Source organism: Heptranchias perlo, unplaced genomic scaffold (genome assembly GCF_035084215.1).
Source record: "Heptranchias perlo isolate sHepPer1 unplaced genomic scaffold, sHepPer1.hap1 HAP1_SCAFFOLD_133, whole genome shotgun sequence".
Taxonomy (NCBI): domain Eukaryota; kingdom Metazoa; phylum Chordata; class Chondrichthyes; order Hexanchiformes; family Hexanchidae; genus Heptranchias; species Heptranchias perlo.
In genome coordinates this window covers 759,558-765,461 of record NW_027138569.1, presented here as the reverse complement: position 1 = coordinate 765,461, position 5,904 = coordinate 759,558, and the positions used below count along the sequence as shown (strand labels likewise).

General features: G+C 42.8%; 1 non-coding gene across 1 annotated transcript; it reads left to right on the top strand.

The window, feature by feature from the left end:
* The first annotated feature begins 2,177 nt into the window (after nt 1-2,177).
* On the top strand, nt 2,178-2,266 carry trnar-ucg (transfer RNA arginine (anticodon UCG)). The gene is given in 2 exon segments: nt 2,178-2,214; nt 2,231-2,266. It is a non-coding gene; the product is annotated as a tRNA-Arg (tRNA).
* Nucleotides 2,267-5,904: the final 3,638 nt, after the last annotated feature.

Here is a 5,904-nt window from a genome sequence, read left to right as displayed (position 1 = left end):
GAGTGTAGAGAGGGGTCAGTGTTAGTCATTGGGGTTCAGTCATTGACTTCTTCACCGGCCACGCCAGATCCTCGGGATCAATGTCGGACGAACGCAAAACTACAAATCTAAAATGTTATTCCATTTGCACAGAAACAACGTAATACAAAGTCATTAAACGAAACGCAGAGCAAAAGAAATGTCAGTTAATTCTGGTATTTTCAAATAAGATGGTGAATCATTGCAGACCGCTGTTACTGCGGTCGCTTCATTTTCTCGGTCAATTAATGGTTTAGTATCTCAATTATTTCACCGTCTTTGTGGCGCAATCAATCAATTCTTTCGGCTATTAACTGAAAAGTTGGTGGTTTTGAGCCCACCCAGGGCCGTAAACGGAAAATTAATTGACTTGTCCGTTAGATTTACAGTCTGAGACGTTCACCGTTTCAATGTGTCCTTCGGCTGTAATATTGTCCTCATCACAGGGTGTACATTTGAAGTCGTCTGGTGCATTTTTCTGACTGGTTTTGTTCCAGATTATTCAGCTCGTGTAATAAGATTGTAAATACTGATTCGGCTCAACAATGATCGGAATAGGCTGTTTACGATTTCGGTATGAAATCAATTCAAATAAATAAATAAACATTTTAAATTAAAACTATACACGAATCGGGAGTTCCACCCTCAGTATCATCGAATCTTTGAAATTCACACTCTGCGCAGGGCTTTAATAATTGTTTTTAGACTTTGATTAGTTATCTTTAATATTATTGGCTTCTCAGCTCTTTTGTAAAAAGTATTTTTTAACGTGGAATTGAACCCAGTTCACAGCAGTGAAAACATTGTGTCATAACTGGACCACCTGTCCAAATTACCGCCCAATGATTCCTGCTTGCGCAGGTGGACAGGATTCCGATATGGGACCTGGCACATGGGGCCACCGAAAGAAAGAATGTTTTTTGATCGCGCCCTTCACACCCCAGGACCTCCCAAAACGCTTTACAGACAATGAAGCACTTTTGGTAGTGTAGTCACTGCTGACATGTAGGAAACGAGGCAGCCAATTTGCGCACAGCAAGATCCCAAGCACAGCGATGTGACAATGACCAGATAATGTATTGTAATGACGCGAGTGGAGAGATGAATATTGAACGGGGTAGCAGGGAGAACTAATTGCCGTTAAAGGTGAAGACAAGGTATTTGTATCAGTTGGAGTTTTGACCTTTGTAATGTTTTTCTTTCCTTATTTTTATCTTCTTCAGATTCAAACTGATCAGAAAACTGACAACTGAACTCTCAATGGATTTTCGATCAAACTGTCACTCAAAATGAACAATGTTATAAATAAAGAAATAAACCGGATTGAGACGGTTCACTTCACTTCACTGAAACGTCTAATTCCGGTTAGTCCGGCGCGGCGGAGTCACAGCAGCTCATCGCTGATCTGCACCTCAACTCCATTTAGCGAAACAGAAACTGGAAATCTCATGTATTGAGACGAGTTTACTAATTTCCTGCAAAATGAAGATCACTAAACCAGCAAAACATTCCCTGCCTTGATTAAACAAACAGCAAGGGGATGTGTCGAATATAAAGCAAGAAACCCGCGATTTTATTATGACACGGATAGAATCCCGTGCTCAATATTAACATTAACACTGAGCGCCAGGTCTGGATCTGACCCTTTTACACCGTGGTGCGGGACCCAGTCCGCGTTTATATTTACCAAAAAAAAGAAAATCAGAAAATAATAATCACACCCAGCAGAATTGGGGATTGTTCGTATTTTACAGGACAGGATGAGGCCACTTGGCCCGTCGGGTTGGATAGTAAATTCTGTTCAAATTCTCCGCTCCGTGTTGTTCTCCGTGTACATTTTTAGATTACCGATTTGTCTTTTATTTTATTTCCCCTCTCTCTATTTTTCAGGCTGAGTGCGAAAGATATTCGCTTTGGAGGCTGAACACTTTGATCAAAGATTTGAACATTGTTTATTCTGATTGTAGGTTTCTCGGAGACCCAGCGGGAGTTCGGTTGTCAGTTTCCTGATTGGTCGGAAACAGCAAAGCCAACTTGCTGCAAGAAAGAAAACAATGAATGAACAACATCAACAAAATGAAAGTAAGAGAAAGATCCAAGCAGAGTCTTAACCACCATTGCCCCTGGTTTAACATCTTTTGCAGAAAGTTTACAGCCCCGGCCGCGTGGCCTAATGGATAAGGCGTCTGACTTCGGTATTAAACGCGATGATATCAGAAGATTGCAGGTTCAAGTCCTGCCGCGGTCATTTTTGCATTTTTTCCAACGGGCGCCGGAACTGTTAAACACCCGACCGTTTCTGACAGTTACTGACCGAATGGAACGGAAATACGTAAATTCCTTTGCTTACAGAAGTGGACCCGACATTTTCAACATTGTCGATCTGGGTGCACGGGCAGGAAATAGTGTAAAAGTGACTTTATTTCTACTGTTTGGATACAGAAATGGTCGGCTAATCCATTGTTTCTGTACGTAAGGATCCGAATCCCATCCCCGTCGTTATTGTATTGAACATTTGAGGCGGCCCTACGTAAGTTTTGAACAATCAAAATGGGCTTGAATGTTATTATTATCTATCCGACACCGGTGTTTTAAGTCTGTGTCCCTGGATTGTTTATATTTTGTTTCAATGGAGAGGAATAATTGGAATTTTTCACCTCATCTCATGGGATAAAGTTCGAGTAGAGAGGAAGGTTCGGAGAGAGATTGTTCTGTCCTTCCTTGCTGCCTCTGTGGTTTGCAGCGAATGGAAGATTGGCGGGAACAGCAAATGATATGGGAGGTGGAACATAAAGGGTTAACTTTATCCATCAAGAAGAAATCTAATTTCAAACCTTTTCAACAATCTTCAATCAGCCCAGTTATTAGATTTGTACCAAGTCTGCACATATTTATCTTTTCTCTGTCTCGTCCTCTGCAAACTTTGAAATTCTGCCCCGTCCATCCAAGTCCATGTTATACATTATCTATTTCAAGCCGACGCTATCAGGCCTTCTTTACCAAAATCGTTTTCAATGTGCGACTTGCGTTATCAAGTAAGACCTTGCAGAATGTATGAGGTGAGAAACTGCATTATTGTCTCTATGTGCAACGTAATAAAGTGCTTCCTGATTTCACCAGTGAAAATCCGAGCTCTAATTTTATGCCCCGCCCCACCCCCACCACCAGAGGAAATAGCTTCTCTGTATCTACTCTTCCGAATTGTTTTATCATTTTAAATACCTCAATCAGATCAACCATTCAAACTGAAGGCGACAGAATCCGAGTTTAGGCAACATGTCTTCATAATTTAAACCTTTAAGACCAGGTATGATTCTTGTAATCTGCGCTGCACCCCCTCCAAGGCCAATATATCCTTCCTGAGGGGCGGTGCCCAGAACTGAACGCAGTTCTACAGATGTCCTGAAGCATAACTTCCTCCTCTTCATATTCCAGTCCCCTTAAAATAAAGGTCAACATCCCTTTAACCTTTTTGATGACCTTTTTTATTGTCCAATCGTTTTTAGTGATTTGTGTACATGGACACACAAATCCCTTTGCTCCTCCACTGTTCCTAATCCCTCGACATTGAGAACATTTTCCGATTGATTGGATCCAAAGTGAATTACCTCACACATCCCCACATTGAACTCCATTTCACACAGTTTTGCGAGTCACTTAATCTGTCTCTGTCCCTTTGTACCTTTCTGATACCATCCACACAGGTAACTGTGCCTCCGATCTAACTGTCATCTGCAAACTTGGATACAAAACTTTCTATTCATTCATCCAGGAAATATTTGGAGCACATTCCCGAGTGTTCACTGAAATCCGGTTCCTTAATATTTTGAGGAATCCTTGAAATCCAACGTTGTTTCCCCACAGAGGTATCCGTGAGCACTGCAGTAAATCTCCACCACGGGACTTTATTGAAAACCCTCATTTTTTGCTGTTCAATCAGAATTGTCTTTGCATCCCGTGCTGGCGAGTCAGGGATTAGTGTTCCAAGAATCAGGACTATGATCTGGAACCACATCTTGCCCACTGCGCTCCTGGAGAAATATGAGTTCGACTTTTATTTTTGATCCTCTCGATCAGATTGAATTTGACCCAGAAACAGGAAGCGGTTTCGGTGAAACTGATCCGAGGGTGAAGCGCGAAGGTGGTTGAAGCGATGAGCTGCTCAGTGATTGGATCCAGCCCGTGCGGCTCGGGATCCCGGTCTGGTCTCTGTCGCCGACACTGTTTTCTTCCTGATCGGTTTCCCTCTGCTTTCACCAATTGCCCAAGGGACCACCGTTTATATCTGGATTCAGCACCAGGCAGAGAGATAGAAACAACTGTCTGGTGTTTATTGACCTGATCGAGAGGTTAATGTCACCGACGGCTGATTCACTGAGATCTCCAGGCCTGTTCTCTGCCGCCATTTGCTTTGGTTCCCTGTTCGACGCTTGTTCTCTCCGTGTGAAGGAGACAGATTTTCTCTTTCACCAGTTTGTTACAATACTGGACCTGCCTCATTTTCTGTGTGGATAACTGGGATAAGTGGACAGAGCAGGGACAGAGAAAGGCTGTTGGAACCCGGAGCGGAACAAGGTCTCACTGTTGTCGGACCAGAATTATTTCATTATCATTATAATCCTGCAATTGCTGGGACCTCGAGCCACAATGATGAATTCACAGCGTGCGCCATTATCGATAGGTAAATGTTGCAGAAAGTGAGATACGGGAATTTGTGATTTGCCCAATAATTTCTGGAACATTTCCGCCGCTCCTCCGAAAGGCTCGGTTAAACGATAAAAGTTGTTTTCGTCGCTCAGCCCACGGTTGCCGTCAACGGCGATCGCCAATTCGCTGTATTTACGCAATTATTCGCGCCGCAGCCAATTAAGATTGTTCAATAACGGCAAATAAAGTATGAGGCAGCAAAAAGTGACTGAGAAAAGTCACAGACTTCAGCCTCTCAGCTTCTCTCCTGCCATCTCACTCTCAGGCTCAGTCTTTTGTTCCTTTTCAGTCGAGTTTATTTCTGATCCCTCCCATCTTCCTTCCTTCTATCCATCACTGCCATCTTTCGTGGAAAAATACGTTCCTGCCGTCTGCAGCTATGAAAAAATCTGTGACGCCAATTGGTGATTTTTCACTTAAAATGGAAGCGTAGTGGGACTTAACAGGGATTCGATCTCCGGACTTCTCATTTATCAATCAGTGAAAACCTCAAAGTGAAAATAAGACCCGAAGTTCAACGAAACGCTGGCATTTGACCATGCAGCCATGTAAAACTTCGCTGCCACCCACAGCCGATCAGCCATCCTTTCAGACGGTTCCTGTTCATTCAATCTCGCTTTCTATTCCGATGTACAGCATCATCGAGTTGTACACTAATTATTTCAAGTGAACAATATCAACATCTCTTCACCAAATTTTGAATGTCCAACTTGTCTTATCCAGTAAGACTTTCTAAAATTAAAATGATCTGAAGCAAAATTGCCGTTTGTGTGAGAATAGGTACACCGGGTAGACTAGCGCTAATACACATTTCCTAATGTAAAACAAACTATTGTGCAGTAGTTGTCGGAGGTCACCCACAGGAGGAGGTCAGGGCCGGGTGTATCACACACAGTACTCACTAACATTTCGTGGGAAGAGATCAGAAATGCAATAGGGTAAGACCAGATAGTGTGGAGAGAGTGTGGGATTAAAACAGGATGAATAGGACTAGATATAAGATGTACTGACAGGGGATAAGGAAGAGAAGGTCACGACTGATTTCCATGGTTTCTCAGGCTGAGACCGTTGAACAAAAGATCGATGTTATTGCGCAGACGCTCTGAAGGGGAAGGCTCAACAAAGTCGCTTGACAAAGGTATCAATACCATAACGTTGGGAAAGATTTAAAGAAATGTG